The following is a 15,458-nucleotide window of genomic DNA, read 5'->3' on the forward strand; positions in this document are numbered from 1 at the left end:
TTTTGCTATTGTCAGTTTATCACTGACCTTTGGTGTGGCGAACTTGTGTGGGTGACCGTATTGTGGAGGATTACGAGATGTGGGTCGTAATACCTGTAGCAAATTTCTGCCGCGGCCATGGTATGTTGGCGGCCGTCAGCATGGTGGTAAGCGGGATTTACCGCCAGGGTTGTAATGAGGGCCTATGTCTTTTTTGCTCCTAACGTGTGCTCTCTTTTGTCAGTGAGTTCCAATGTTTTAAATTAAGGTCACCAGTCATCCCTCTAGATTCCACCTGCTGCACTTGTGCTGCTCCCATGAATCCAGGTAAATATGACAACTTAATTTTTAGCCTTCTGTTTGAAATTCTTATACATTTGTACTGCATTTTGAGTTGTGCTACTTCATGTCTATATACCTTCGTAAACTGCTAATATAATTTGATTTTCTAAGCAAACACAGACCCCCTGAGTCAGTGCTGAATTTGTGCTGGTGTTTGTGTGTGTTTGCCACCGGCACTTATTTCTGGCAGCCCAAAGAAAGAGTCAGAGTCTGGAAGTGTGTGCATGTGTCTGAAAAAGAGCTTGTCTGTGACAAGAAAAATATTGTGAGTGTGTATGGGACAATGCGCTGTTGAAGAAGAGAGTTTTGGTGAAAGTGTGCCCCACTCTTCATTCCGGGCCAGACTGGGAACCCAAAGCAGCCCTGGCAAGAATGTCAGACCAGGCCTCGGGTGGGGAGTGGGGGAGGACGGACAAAGCACTGCTTCTTTTGTTCTGGGGTGCGATATTGCAGCACTTCTGCAATACTGACCCTCAGCAACAAAACGGTCCCCACTGCTGAAAAACCGGCTTCCACACTTCCAGCTCACTGGGAAAACACCTGATGTCCGCTATGGCCGGATCGCCATGTCTTCATTCGTTAGACTACCTCGTCTTTAATAATTTTACCCCCTTTATGGGGCCTTTCTCTCTTTATTCAGCACTGTAAAGTCAAGTCTATGCCTTATGAGCTCTCTAGCGTCCCGGAAAGGCGACATGTAGGGCCAGATTTACAAGCCCTAGACCCTCTTAGGGCCACACTAGCGTCACTTTTTTACGCTAATGTCATGTTAAGGAGGCTATTCTCCTTCGCCACCACTTTTTAACCCCTTGCACCACATTATGCTTGTGCGAGGCATAATGTATGCAAGGGGGGCGTTCCGGCACTGTGTGGCCTATAAAAATAGTGAACCAATATTTACAACATTTCACAGAGCCATTTTTAGTGTCATTATTAACGCCTGCTCAGAGCAGGTGTTAATATGGCGCACCCATTACTTTCAGTGGGCCCCCCTTTAGTTTGCCAGATTAGTGCCAAAAGTTATGGCGCTAATCCTACAAAGTACTACAATAACGTCATAAATTATGATGCTTTTGTCCTAATGTGTGTCATGGTGCACCGTATTGTAAATACGGCACACACATGGTGTTATTGGGGGGGCACAAGATAAGTAGTGCGTCACAACAGATGCACTACTTTCTTGTAAATATTGCCTGTAGTGCTTTAAGAAGGATGAAAAAGGTGGCGGGCACTAAAACGCTTGTGGCTTGAAAATCATTTACATGAGACGTAGCTTATGTAGTAACGCACGTGAACTCACATCCTTTGTTTGACATATTATTAAACGGGGTCTCACTAGAGAAAGCATAATCAAAACCAACAGACTACTTTATTTTAACTGTTCACTTAGAACTTTTGTCCACTGCCAAAAGCAATAAAAACTTGACAAGTTCAATTTAAAAGAAAGTGGCAATACATTCGTTATTCAGTTGTAATGATGCTTTCGGCCTTGGTACACCAATGGTACAAAACAGTAGTCAGCTGTCTCTTAGTCCCTGTGTCACAAAAGATACTTTTAGTGACATTGTATTGCAGCACTAGCATATGACAGGCCAGTAAATGTCAGAAAGAGAAAGACCTATAAGGTTCCCTGCTTCAATGTCCATTTTTTGCTTTGCCAGGGCCCAGTCTTGGCCAGCTTAGAGCAGTGGTGACATGTCTCTGCTACCTTGCAGACGTTTTCACACACAGATGAAAGTAAGCGTTGGTCTGAAGTATCCGTAAGACAACTATAGCTTAATTTTTTTCAAAGGACTATAAATCAAACAATTTTCAGTCTAGTAGTTTGTAAAACATCAGAACAACTCCATGCCAAGCCTGCACTGCTGGTGCCTGTGTTGCATCTCATCTATAAGCATTATTGAGGAATATGTTCCTGCTCTGTCTGCTGGCACCATTCTGCCAGATCCCACGCTGGCCGTAGGGGCACCATTTGTAGAAGTGGGCAGCTTTGGAGTGGTGGTGAACTTCTAAGAAAAATGGTGGACTCTGTACTTATATTTTTTTGTTTTACAGGTTAAGCAGTGCCAACACCGGTCCTTACTAAAAGTAGCCTGGAGATGTAATTTCAGCAAAAAACATCAATGTTCAGCTAAGATAGGATTACAAGCAGTGCAGTATTACCCAGTAATTCTGTGTAGATTTCCAGGTACACATCCACCTCCTAACGCAAGCGGAATACATGTGTGAACCACATGCGGAAATGATTCCCCATTTAAGATGCAAAACTAGAAATGGCCCAGTAAACGTGTGGTAATACCACATGGTATTCATCCAACAGTGTGCAGTATTACCATGCCACTTTACTGTACCAGTTGCAAGCATTGCGCCACTTTGTAAATATGCCGTGGCGTTTTTGCCCTTCCGACGCCACATTAGAGTAAAAAAAAATGACACTAATGTGTCCTTGGAATGACGCTTAGTAACCATAAATCTGGGCCTTAGTAGTGTCTTCACGGATTAAAGTATGAAATGTGAGCCTTATTGGCTTCCAAGTCAGTCTCCTAGAGTTATTTTTTAAAACTATTTCTCCCAGATATGAGTTTCTGTTTTTTAGCTTACATACTGTTACTGTGGATATATATATTTTTTTTTTTGTAATGGGTCATATTCATGATTAAACTGATTTTGTTTTATTAAATACACCTTTAGTCTTGTGTTTGATTTTGAAAATGTCGCCTTTACTACTGTGGTCGTTTGTGCATTACGTAGCATCGGTATCAATTTATAGTCTTTGCTATCTCCTAGTGTCGTTATATATTCACCGCATAACTTCATTAATTTGAATGATGGGTCTGCATGCTGTAGTTAGAATAATTAGTTGTTTATCAAATGCCTCCATTCTATTCACATAGTTACTTTTTCACAGGCACGTCCTTTCTATGTAGCACCTTCTCAGTGTAGGTGAAACATCTGCTCATGTTCTTTCATATAATAATAAAAAGAATATAATGCTTTTTAAGGCTAACTACTTAAAACAGGCATAGTTCAAGACACACTATAAACACGGCCGTAGGTTTAGGTTTGTACCAACTTTACCCCAGGTATGCCTGCCAGGGATTCCTCGCAGGGGTGAGCCTCTTCACAGGTACAAAGATCTCTGTCACAAGTGTGGCGATCTCTGCACCTGTAACTGGTACCCAAGTCGTGGGATAGAGTGAATTTCTGGGCATTCTGAGCATGTTTAACGTTGGAAGTTTGTGAACGCCCATAAACAAGTATGGTTGTAGGCATTCACAAACTCATATAATTACCCTTTATAGCCTGGAAAGGGTTGTATATTTAATTTAGCATAGATTTGTCATAAATACCCTTTCCTGTGTGGGAAGGGAAATGAAACTCTGCCAAATGTTGTGGCGGTGTATGGGAAGAGGTTTCTCCATGAGCAAGCATATTTCTTGTGGGGGAAAAGAAACATAAACAAATTGTATTTATATGGTAAGATATATTACCGAAATATGGAATACATTGTGGATGATTCGTGTGAGCTACGGGAAGTGTGGAGATGTGTGTTCAGAGGCAAGTTGCGGCTTTGATGTAGCCAGCCAGGGACTGACCAGTGCAAAGGAGCTGCTGTGCCATTTTATTTAGCAGCAGTCATGAAGGCGGTAATTTATTTCCACCACCCAGGACACTATTGAGCAAGGGCCGGGTCTGAAGCTAGCCAGAGGCTGAAGTGGGCTGACCTATTGCCTCCTGCTGCATGTTGTAGCTGGTGGAGGTAAAATGTGAATAACTTAAAAGCATTCCAACTGATGAAGAGGGCTGCCTGAAATCCCCTATGAGAACGTAGTTTGTATCTATCTAATTTTAGTAAAAATCAGAATGTCTGGGCTGACGCCAGGCCTAACAAGCTTTCCAAAGCCATAGGTCCTACTTTGGTTGCCAGCAATTTGGCTTTGTCAATGCTTATGTTGACATGGATTTCACTAAATATTGTTGGAGACGCTGCCAGGCCCTTGACATTTGAAAAAACGGGGCTAAAAACAAAATCATTTTTTTGTCAAAAAGCACACATTGTCATAATAATCCCTGACACACAATGGAACTGCTTTGCATATGTACGGGCTTCTTGTAGAAATGAAGAATTCCGTTATTTACAATGCACTTAGCCAATGGCTGAAGTAGGCGGGCACACAGCCCCATGATGTATGATGTACTGGGATGACAAAAATGTGAATGACAATAATAGAGAAGTGGATGAAGAGGACTGTTTGATAGCCCCTCCAAGTAAGTATGTCCTACATATAATTTTAGTGAAATCAAAGGTTCTATCTAACGCCAGACCTAAAAATCTCCCACTAACTGCATAAAAGAAATACTTTCGAGCTGTTTGTCCTTTGCTGCCCTCTAGTGGTCTTTCAAGCATCTCACAGTCTCTGCACATTTACGTTGTACGTACCGAAAAACTATGAATCACTTTCAGTCCAAAACAATCTCTCTCGAGTTGTCGGCTTTTAACGGTATAGGGAATGTACATTCTGGGCCGTCTCTTTCAAAGGCTTTGCGTCTCGGCCGAAGTCTGACCTCCAGTACACTGCCCACAGAGGAATGGCTGTCTCTGTTTTTTTTTCTTTTTGTTTTTCAAACTGACCAGGGACGTAGCTTTCATTGATGCAGCGCATGCAATGACACCACCGAGGCCTGAGGGCTCTCTGAAACCTGATTACCACACCCACCCAACACAGGCGTCAAAATTGACTTGGCGCCTGCAAATAAAACAAGCATTTGCAATGCAAGGGTCTCTCATTTCTCCCAGTTAGAGCTATTACCATTTGTAAACGCCCAACCGGACTTTTCTTGCCACATTAAATGAAAAAAAAGGGCGCGAACGCGCTGCTACAGTTCACTCGTAGTGAAACCTATTGGCAAAAGTGCAATTATCTACACAATTATCTACGTAACAGGCAAAAGTACAATTAACTAAGTAACAGGGTCGATGTCATGGAAAGAAAGTACAATTAACTATGTAACAGGGTCGATGTCATGGAAAGTGCTCAACTTCTGCCAAGCGAGATCGCGCTACGAAAAAAGATAAAAAGTAGTCCATAAACCAGACGGAAAACAGCGAGCCTTGCATGTTTTCAGTACTTGGTCGCTGCGCTCGAGGAGGGCTAACCACCGCAGAAGGCATGACCTATGCATGCCTTCCACTAATGAAAGCAAGCAGATTTTAACAGGCAAGCCCATGAACCAATGAAAGACACTGACGTGACATGGACAGGGCTCCGAGCCCTTTTCTAACACCTAAAGCGTCTCGCAAGCGAAATGCATGGGCAAGCGCATGAGATGCAGGCTCAACTCTAAAAAGTGTCCGAGCGCATGTGCTCAGGGCCAGTTATTTACCATCTGATTATGTGTCCATGTTGTCCTTTCTGCTATATGAGGACCGAGGGCCCAGCACACCAATGCCGCATAGGTGGTCTGACTCCACGTGGTGCGTCACCTCACTGCTCATTGCCCTGAAGGAGGAAACAAGATGGGCTCTGCTGCTGTTGCCTGCCCAGGACAGTGGTAACGTCACCCACACACATAATGGTAAACCTTTTCCTTGCCTGAAGGAGGGAACCGAGATCATCTGTCTCTATCACCTTGCAGCAGCTGCTGCCGTCACCTACAGACAGGCTGTGTGAATTGGTGTGAAGAAGGACAAACACCACTATTTGCAGGACGAAAATGAAGGAGGTGCCCAGGCACCTCGAGGTGAGGTATGCAGCACTGCCCACCTGTCAGTGGGACAAGCGAGGAGTTAAGATCCACTTAAGCGTTGGTCATCAAATGGATTTATTAGGTACACAAATGCGACATGGAAACAAGCAAGCTCCCTCACCGACCTCCAGCACTCATTGATCTCCCAATGTCTCTCTGCTTGCCCTTGAGCCCCTCCATAATTCTAGACTGTAGGATTCTCGGCATGCAGAGAATTCCACAAGCACTACATATCCACCTCCTTTACAAAAGAGAAAACAAAACAAAATAAGGATCCCAAACCCAAAATACAAGTTACATTACAAGTCTATGAACATTTTTAGAAACATAAGTTACATCACATGTCTATGAATAATTTTAGAAAACAAGCTTTAAATAACAAGCTTTACATAATGTAATCAGGTAAATACTCTGGGGGTTTACAACTTGTTATACCAACTCCACTTGTTTGGGTATTTTTTGCATTAATTCCATGAGCATCAATTTCCAAACCAACCCTTGGCACCCAGTCCCCTGTGGACACCAGACTGTGTCTGAACACACCCCTCTCTACCAACCACTCCATTGGTCAATAGGTCTTCATTACTCATAAGTAAGAAACTACTGTATTCTTAAGGATTCAGTCTTCTTTCCCTCACTTTGTAGCCTCTGCTGTACAAGGCTACTCTTCTCTTGTTCCACTATTCTCTGTTTTCCAAAACTACATGGAACTCTTGTACGTCTTTAACCACATATGGTCCACGGAATTTCGTAGGACCTTTTCCTATACATCCTGACTTTATTTTCACTTAATCTTCCTTCCTTATGTTCCTCTCCCAATCCAGACCCAGTGTTCCTACCCTCCTATCACCTAAACTTCTTTCTTCCAATACTGACAACATCCAAAGTGGGTTAATCTTAGTGCGTGCCCTTCTACCTGTCATCTTCTTAAATTGTATTTTGCCCGTAACATTGTTCATAGTGGTATGATAAGCCCATACTAAATTATTTACCATAGTACATACATTTTTGCCACCTCTTACCGCCATTTGAATAACTCCTTTCACCATACGATTACACCTCTCTACAATGCCATTCGCCTGTGGATTGTACAATGCGGTACGGGTATGGCGAATACCACACTGTTTAGGAAATTCTTCCATCTCATGGGACACCAACTGTGTCCCATTGTCTGTGATGAGTTTCACCAGACAACCTTCCTCATAAAATATTTCTTGCAATACCCTGATGGTGGTTCTTGTGGTGACTTCCTTCATGAACTTCACTGTCAACCACTTTGAATGAAAATCAACCATTACTAATGCGTACATCATGTCCCATGCAACTCCACTCAATGGCCCAATGAAATCCATGCATAAAGTATGCCACAGCAAACCAGGATCAGGTATCGTTCCAATTAAATTCTGTTTACCCACCTTCAACCTTTTATCACTCTCCATGCAATCAACACACCTTTCGACCCAACTGTCCACATCACTATCGACTCCTAGCCACAAAAAATTCTCTTTCAATCTTATTTTTGTTAACGTTTGGCCTAAGTGACCCTCATGAGCCAATTTGAATAATTTGTATCTAACACCCACCGGAGGAACAAATCTATCACCCCTCACCACAATGTCTTTTGTAACAAGAGACAATTCCCCCAGAACTTTTAGGTATGGTCGAACCTGAACATTCAATATACTTTCTCTCCTCTCTCCTTCCATAATTATTTTGGCTACTCCATTTAATGTGTCATCATTTTCCATTCCCTCACACCACTCTTCATGGAATACTACGCCTTGGGCACATTCCACAACATCCTCTAGACACTCACCACCGCTCCTTCATTTTCATATTTCCGTACACATTGTTTATCTACCTGCTGCCAATCTAGAGGTAAACGGGATGAACAATCTGCCTGAATGTTACGCCATCCTGGGATGTACTCAATAGTAAACTGTACTTGTAACCTCGCAGATAATCTGGCTAGACGTGGCAACACTTTGCTCACCCCCCTCCCCCGGTGACAACACCCTCAACAATGGCTTATGATCAGTACGGAGTATTACTTGCCCTCCCCAAATATAAGTTCTGAAATATTCAAAGCCCCATGAAGCAGCCAGTGTCTCTCTCTCTCTCACTTACAGAGTAATTTCGCTCTGACTTAGTCAGCAACCGTGATGCAAATGCTACTGTCCATTCCTTTTTGTTGAGAACTTGTGAAAAAACAGCCCCCAACCCAATTCCACTCGCATCCACAGTTACAATAGTTTTCGCATCAACAGTAATAAGGCACTAATACTTTTGCCTCACACATTTCTTTTTTTATGTTCTTGAAGGCAGACTCTTGCTCCTCTCCCCATTGGAATTTTTGACATTTGCGTAGTAGTTTCCTAATGTTTTCAGTCTTATCAGCAACGTTTATTATGAACTTGGAATAATACTCAATAAGTCCCAAAAATGATCTTAATTGCTCCTTGTCTTGGGGAGAAGGAACTTTCTCAATGGCCTCCAGTAGACTCTTCTTTGGTTTAACGCCTTGTTCTGACAAAGTATAACACAAATACTCAATATCTTTAACTAAAGAATTTACATTTCCCTCTCTTTAACGTAAGTCCAGCTCCCTTGACCTTTTCCAACACACTCCTCAGTACTTGGTTGTGTTTCTCCAAAGTGTCCCCAAAAATTAGAATGTCATCCTGAAAATAAATTATGTTATCTACTCCTTCAAACACATCACTCATCATCCTCTGAAACACACCCGCAGCACTGGCCAAACCAAATGGCAACCTAGTGAATTGAAATACCCCATCCATTGTGAAAAAAACACTGTTAATTCCTTTGAATCTTCCTGCAACTTGACTTGGTGAAATGCACTTCTAAGGTCTAACTTGGAGAAGTACTTCCTCCCTTGTAGTAGTAGGATCATTTCATTAATATTCAGCAATGGGTAATTATCCTCCACAATATTTTGGTTGAGTGATCTAAGATCAACACAAAATCTCAAAGAGCCATCTGATTTGCTCATAATAACTACTGGAGAAATCCAGCTTGAGGTTTCAATTTGCTCTATGATACCTTCCTGAACCATATCGGAAATCATTTTTTTACCTCTTTTCTAACATTTATGGGAACCCTCCTCAAGTATGCTGTACCGGAATAGCATCCTTCCTTACCATGATTTTGTGTATGTACCCTTTGAGTTCTCCTAACTTGTTAGCAAAAACCTCTTTATTCTCGTTTAAGATCTCATCTAGGGTGATGTCTTGTACCATCATAACCCTATCATCTACTCTCGGGTCTAACCTAATGTGTAAGTCATATTGATGGTGCCAACCTAAGATTGGTGGGCCATTAGTGGCCACGTAAACCTTCCCCTCAATTTGTCTCTCCCAAAATGTTATCTTCGCCAACATGAAGCCTATTATATCTATTTTTTCACCTTGATACCCACCAGGATTGATATCTTTTGGTAAGAGGTGTACCTTAGGCTATTCCTTCATAAACATGTTCTGGGCTACAACTGCATATAAAGAACCAGAGTCAATCATTAATTGAACGCACTTCCCATGCACCACAAAATTCGCTGTTGGGCTGGGCAGCCTGGATACATTACTTTTCCTGTCACAATTATTTACTACTGACAAAACCCTGTCCACCTCTTCTTCTAACACCATATCTTCTTCATGAATGACACCCAGTCTAGATTTAACATTGATCTTACAAATGCGAGCAAAGTGTCCCTTTTTACCACATTTCATACATTCTTTACACACAGCAAAAAATTACTTTGATTCTGCATTGTGAAACTTGCTCCCACACGTAGTACACATTTTACTAGCTGACTTGTTTATGTTGCTGTACACATTTTTGTAAGCATTTTTAGATGTACGTCCAATTTTTGTGCTTGGTAATATGTAATTGCTCTCTTTAGTAATTCAATTTGTATCAGAATCATCAGTGTATATTTTATCTTTTTTTCCATTTCCTTCATACAGTACTCAGATTGTTCCTCTATTTTTGCTATATCAATGGCATCCTTCAATGAAGGGTTTTTCGTTGCCCACTATCTCTCCTGCATCTTTTTGTTATGACATTGCACTATCAATTGGACACAAATGAATTCTTCTGTCATAGCACCAAACTAACGTTTGGTAGAAAGTTCCCTTAACCTTGTAACAAACTCATCAATGCTCTCTTCTGATCTTTGTGGTTGGGTATTAAATTTGTGCATCTCCATTACAGTATTAATTTCCTTTGAAACCCTGTTTTCAAGTCTTTTCTTTGCTTCTTTATACACATCTGTTGCTTGTTGACCATTCAGCTCCAACATTGGAGATAAGTCTTTAAATATATGCTGACCCTGCTGGCCCAATGTGCTGAGAAGGATAGCTTTCTTCCTTGGTGGCCTCAAGTCCTGACCATCGAGTGCCACTAAATAATTCTCAAAAATATCAATCCAGTAATCCCAAGGAATAGGTGGGTTACCTGGTTGGGCAAGGAATGGGAGGGATGGTACTATTCCTTGTGTATTGGAAGCCATGTAAATGTTCTATAGAATAAATGAAAAAAAAAAAAAACATTTCTCCTTAAAATGATGTATTACATTTTCCTTAAAATGATGTATGCCAATACTTCCTAGTTAATATGCTGGAAGTCCTTTGTTTCCTTTTTTTTAAGGAATGTCGGTTGAAATATCAAATCTGTAATGCTACATATACCTAAAAAGAAAATGTCTACTCCAAAGATGGCCGCCAACTGTTCCAACATATGTGTGCTGAACATGAAGTTCCTAAAGAAAATAACCTGCACGTTGACGGTGGTGACACGCACCTGCCCCTTGACTCCCGCACCATTCGCTGGCTGTGGTGCGTGCCGGCGCTCAAGTAAATGTGAGTGAAGAAACAGGGAAAGAAACATACAAGGTACTTTCTTTTTACTCACAAATGATTAATGGTCAGTTTGTATAGTACCTTTTCCGTAGTACGACAGTCTATTCACGTTTCACCGTTTTAAAATTCGGAGGTTCGACACTTGCGGGTCTCCATGCTCCCGTAGTGTGAAGCCAAAGGTAGGTGCTCGTCGCCAATGTTAAAATCCACTGAAACATCTCCTAAACTTAAGTGCTGGTCATCAAATGGATTTATTTGGTACACAAATGCGACATGGAAACAAGCAAGCTCCCTCACTGCCCTCCAGCCCTGATCGATCTCCCAACATCTCTCCGCTCACCCTCTAGCCCCCCCATAATTCTAGATTGTATAATTCTCGGCATGTGTCACATGCTGATAATTCCACAAGCACTACACAAGGCTCTTCTGCTCCAGAGGGAGTGGCGCTACAATAAGCAAAAACCTGGGATGATCCGTACAGCCACCGGCTACCGGCACCACTGTTCTCTCTGATAAACCTGTCATCCACAAGAGCCTCACTGCATCACTGAACCCAATGTAGGCCTTGCCGAAATTGCAGATATTTTTGATGCAATGCTGCTAGTGCCAATGAAGACGTGAGGCGCAGAGCAATACTGCCAGATTGAGGTGCTACTCGCGCAGTCCTGGAGAGGAGTCTGCCTCACCCGAGGCTGCACCTGCACTGCATACCCCATGCCTATCTCAACAATGCTCACGAGGGGCAGTGTGGCCTACAGCGAGACACACGTTCAGCCCCTTGAAGCCCCAAACCTACCTGCTCGGTCCCAACTGTGCACAGAGTAGCAGTGGGTGCGGTTTTCTCAAGCAAGCCTGCAGCGTCACCTAGTAGTGGTTCATCAAATCACAGCAGTGGCTGCTTGTTACTACCACATGAGGGGGAGAAGAGATGTTCCTGTCCAACGGTAACCCCACACCACTATACAGGTCACTGGCCCCAGCAAAAGTTTAAAAAAATAAGAAAAGAAAGCTGCTTGCACTGGTCGGTCCGCTATACCTCACTCACAAGGGAAAGAGCAGAGCCAACTAAAAGGGCACTCTTTGTGAAGCACCAGTAGACCGGCACCAGACCGAGGGGTAGAGTAGCCGTGCCCTCCGGTGGTCGGTTGACACTTCCGCACAGAAGCGGAAAGAGTTTCATTTCTCACAGCAATCCAGCTACAGTGGCTGAGGCCATGATAGAGAAACTAAGTGACTTGCAAACCGCCCCCTTTGATTAACCCATTACCCGCAGCGGTGGGAGCCGCCCACTGCATCCCTTGCCATTGCTGCAGCTGCAACAGCAAGGTAGATGAGACGCAGGAACGATGGCAGAGGGCTCCTCTAGTGCCCACAGGCCAGAAGAGTACTGTGTGTCCCCAGTGGCAAGATACCACTACCGCAGTACGAGAGAAGGTTATGACCACCCACAACAGCAGCATCTGTGTGTTTTTATGCCAGCAAGAGAAGAGGAGACAAGTACCTGCCAAGAAAGACTGCCAGCAGAGGGATACAGCACCCTGCCAGCAGGTGAGAAGTGCCACCTGGCAGCCACTCACTGCACTGCACACAGGCAAACAGCAACTTACATAATGGTGGCACGAACTAAGCAAACACAGCCATGAAGATAAGCTGCCCTGCCCAATATGTGCCTACAGGCCCTGCACACCACAGTCCACACGTAAGGGTGGCCTCAGCAAATCTAAGTACCAAAGCTCTGCAAGAGGAAGACAAGAGCACTGCCTGCCGCCTCTGCAAAGTGCAGAGAAACAAAAAATTGGTCATACTCTGAAATGCCCTGGCCAGCCACGAATTCTGCTGATGTGATGAGAAGCAACACTGCCCCAAAACCTTCCCAGAGCAGCAAGTCACACGGAAACTATAAAAGAGACTGGCCATGTGGGCTGCCTATCATTTCAGAGAGCAGAGACTGATAACCCCTACGAAGAGCCCCAGGAAGCCCAAAGCTTACCCTGCCAAGAAAAACACAGCCACAGCAGTGAGACCCAAGGCAGCGAAGCCCCAAGCAGCAAAGACAAAGACAGCAAGCCCTGCTTGACAGCTAGCAAGACACAAGGAGTACGGTGCACTGTGCATGCACCCCCTGACAGCTGTCTACCACCACAGCAATTAGGAACATAGAGCCACCCACCCCTGGTGGTGAACCGCCACCAATGCAAGAAAGAAGAACAAGCACTCAAGGTTCCAGAAGAGGGCACCCCTGAAGAAACTGTCTAAAGAACCCAAAAGCCCTCAGAGAGTGAGGAGACATGCTGCATGAAAGAGCCTGTGCTAGCTGGCCACCCAGGCACTGAATGGCCACCGTTGGCCCATCAAGGAAAATGTCACATGGGGTGACCAACCCGGCACAAACCTAGGCACGACCAGGCATTGTGGCGACACAACGTCGAGGCACAAGCACTACGTCCTCAAATGAAGGTGGAAAAAGGTGATGCAGTGAGCAGAGCCACCAGAAGATCTCTGAGGAAGGGACATGACCTGCAAGAGGTCCATGAGGAGAGAGCCAAATACTACTGACAGGACAGGACCTAAGTGAGGTCCACAAGGAGAAAGTCAAGTCCTACTGATAGGACTCGACCTGTAAGAGGCTGCACCAGAAGAAGATCAGCACCGTCCTAGGAACAGGATGCAATCAGTGAGAGGTCTATGTGAAGTGAACGTGTGACAAGTGGCAGGACGCCACATCAACGAAGGAGATTGTGTTCATCTTAACTGCACTAGCACTTCCCCGCCGGGGGCCTGAGACTGTTCAGGGAGTGTCCCCCCAACACTGCTTCAAGGCGGAGTTGCCAGTGACCCATTACAGGCAAGAGGCGAGTTGCACACCCGTGAGTGGCAAGCTGCCACCAACGCAACACAAAGAAGAGAAGACATGTAGACAGGTGCCACATCACAGCAAGCAAAAAGAGACCATGGCACAAAGCTATGTTGTGAAGAAAGAAGAAAAGGCAAAGAAGATTATGTGACAGACCAGTAATGCTGAAAGACCTGGCGACCACAGATGCACAAGAGTGAAAGACCACAGAGTGAAAAACTGAGGACTCACTGCTTGGGCAGCAAGTATTAGTTGTTTTATTCTATATTGAATTAATAACCAATTATTGTTGTGTTCATCTCTAATTTAGACAAACAGCACCGCCATCTGGCAGAACGTCATAAGTGCCAGTGTTGAAAATTAAGTGCACCGGAAACCACTGGCTCAATTTAAGCACTGGTTGGCTCATTTCCTTCCTTGCAGTAAGGCCTATGACACACGGCCTATGCCACTGGAACTGGCCAAAAATCTTGTTCGACAATGATAGGCTCAGCACAGCTGGGGGAGGATCCATGCAGTAGCTGTCACTTGGTACTGAGGCTTTTAATCAGATCCTTGACGTCAGTGTGGAGTAGGATTCCTGTGAGCTGTGTCCTGGCCAGATATGAAGGCAAGGCTGTTGAACAAGTCTAGGTATTCATCAAAAAACAGACTACTGTGACACTATGGAAGCTCACTGTGGACCCCCATGTGGCTTCCAATGTGCTGCTGAAGCTTGCACTGGATGCAGGAGTTTAAGTGGGCTGGGTCTCTCTGGGTCTGAGACCTGGTAGTAATCAAAACCAGGCATAGAAATGGGTCCCTATTCATGTCACAATGTACTTTTTCATGTTTAAGTCACATCCTTGATTATGGAGTCCACACTCTTTTGAGAGACCCGCCAATTTGTTTTTCACACTTAAAGCCCTGAGTAGACGTTTTAGCACAGAAAATCAGTGTGAGCCTGCCAACAGCTCCATTACCCTTAGATGAGAGTCAGTACAGGATTATTATATCACATGTGACAAATTACACGCCAAAAATATTGCAACCATTATGCCAGTCTAATTCAAACTAACCACTGTATTGCACGGTAATTCTAGGTAAGTAGTATGGAGTTAGGAATGGTAAGTGTATACTTATCCTGTGGTATAGTGGTAGGCGATCTAGTGGATGCAATATTTTTGCAGGGGGAAATTGTAGACCTAAATATAGTGCTATGGAACCTGAAAAACGACATTATTCAAGAGTCAAAATCTATAGCAGCCTCACCTCTTATCTTCATATCTCAAAAAAGTTGATGAGTTGCAGCTACATCGAATCCTGCACAATGTGCAACATAGCCATCAAGAATGAATATTGTTCACAGTTTATCACAATTGTATTACAAAAAGTGTAAAGTATATTGGGTGTGTTTTATCAGGAGCAAATGCACTGATATGGATTACTGACAGGCTGTGTTTAAATAATAGTGCTACTTTCATTAGCAAGTGCTCTCTGTGATGCCTCTGCCATAGTCCAGTTTTTACATAGTCAGCATTTCTTTGACTTCATGATTACATTCCTGGTCATTCTTCCTGTTTTACCTCCATCGTAACATTATTTTCCCCCTTCCAAATGATTAACATGTGCAGCGTGTTAAGCCGATGTTAAATGTATACCAGTTAACAATTTGTGTGCAG

This window comes from Pleurodeles waltl, chromosome 10, assembly GCF_031143425.1.
Source record: "Pleurodeles waltl isolate 20211129_DDA chromosome 10, aPleWal1.hap1.20221129, whole genome shotgun sequence".
Lineage (NCBI taxonomy): Eukaryota > Metazoa > Chordata > Amphibia > Caudata > Salamandridae > Pleurodeles > Pleurodeles waltl.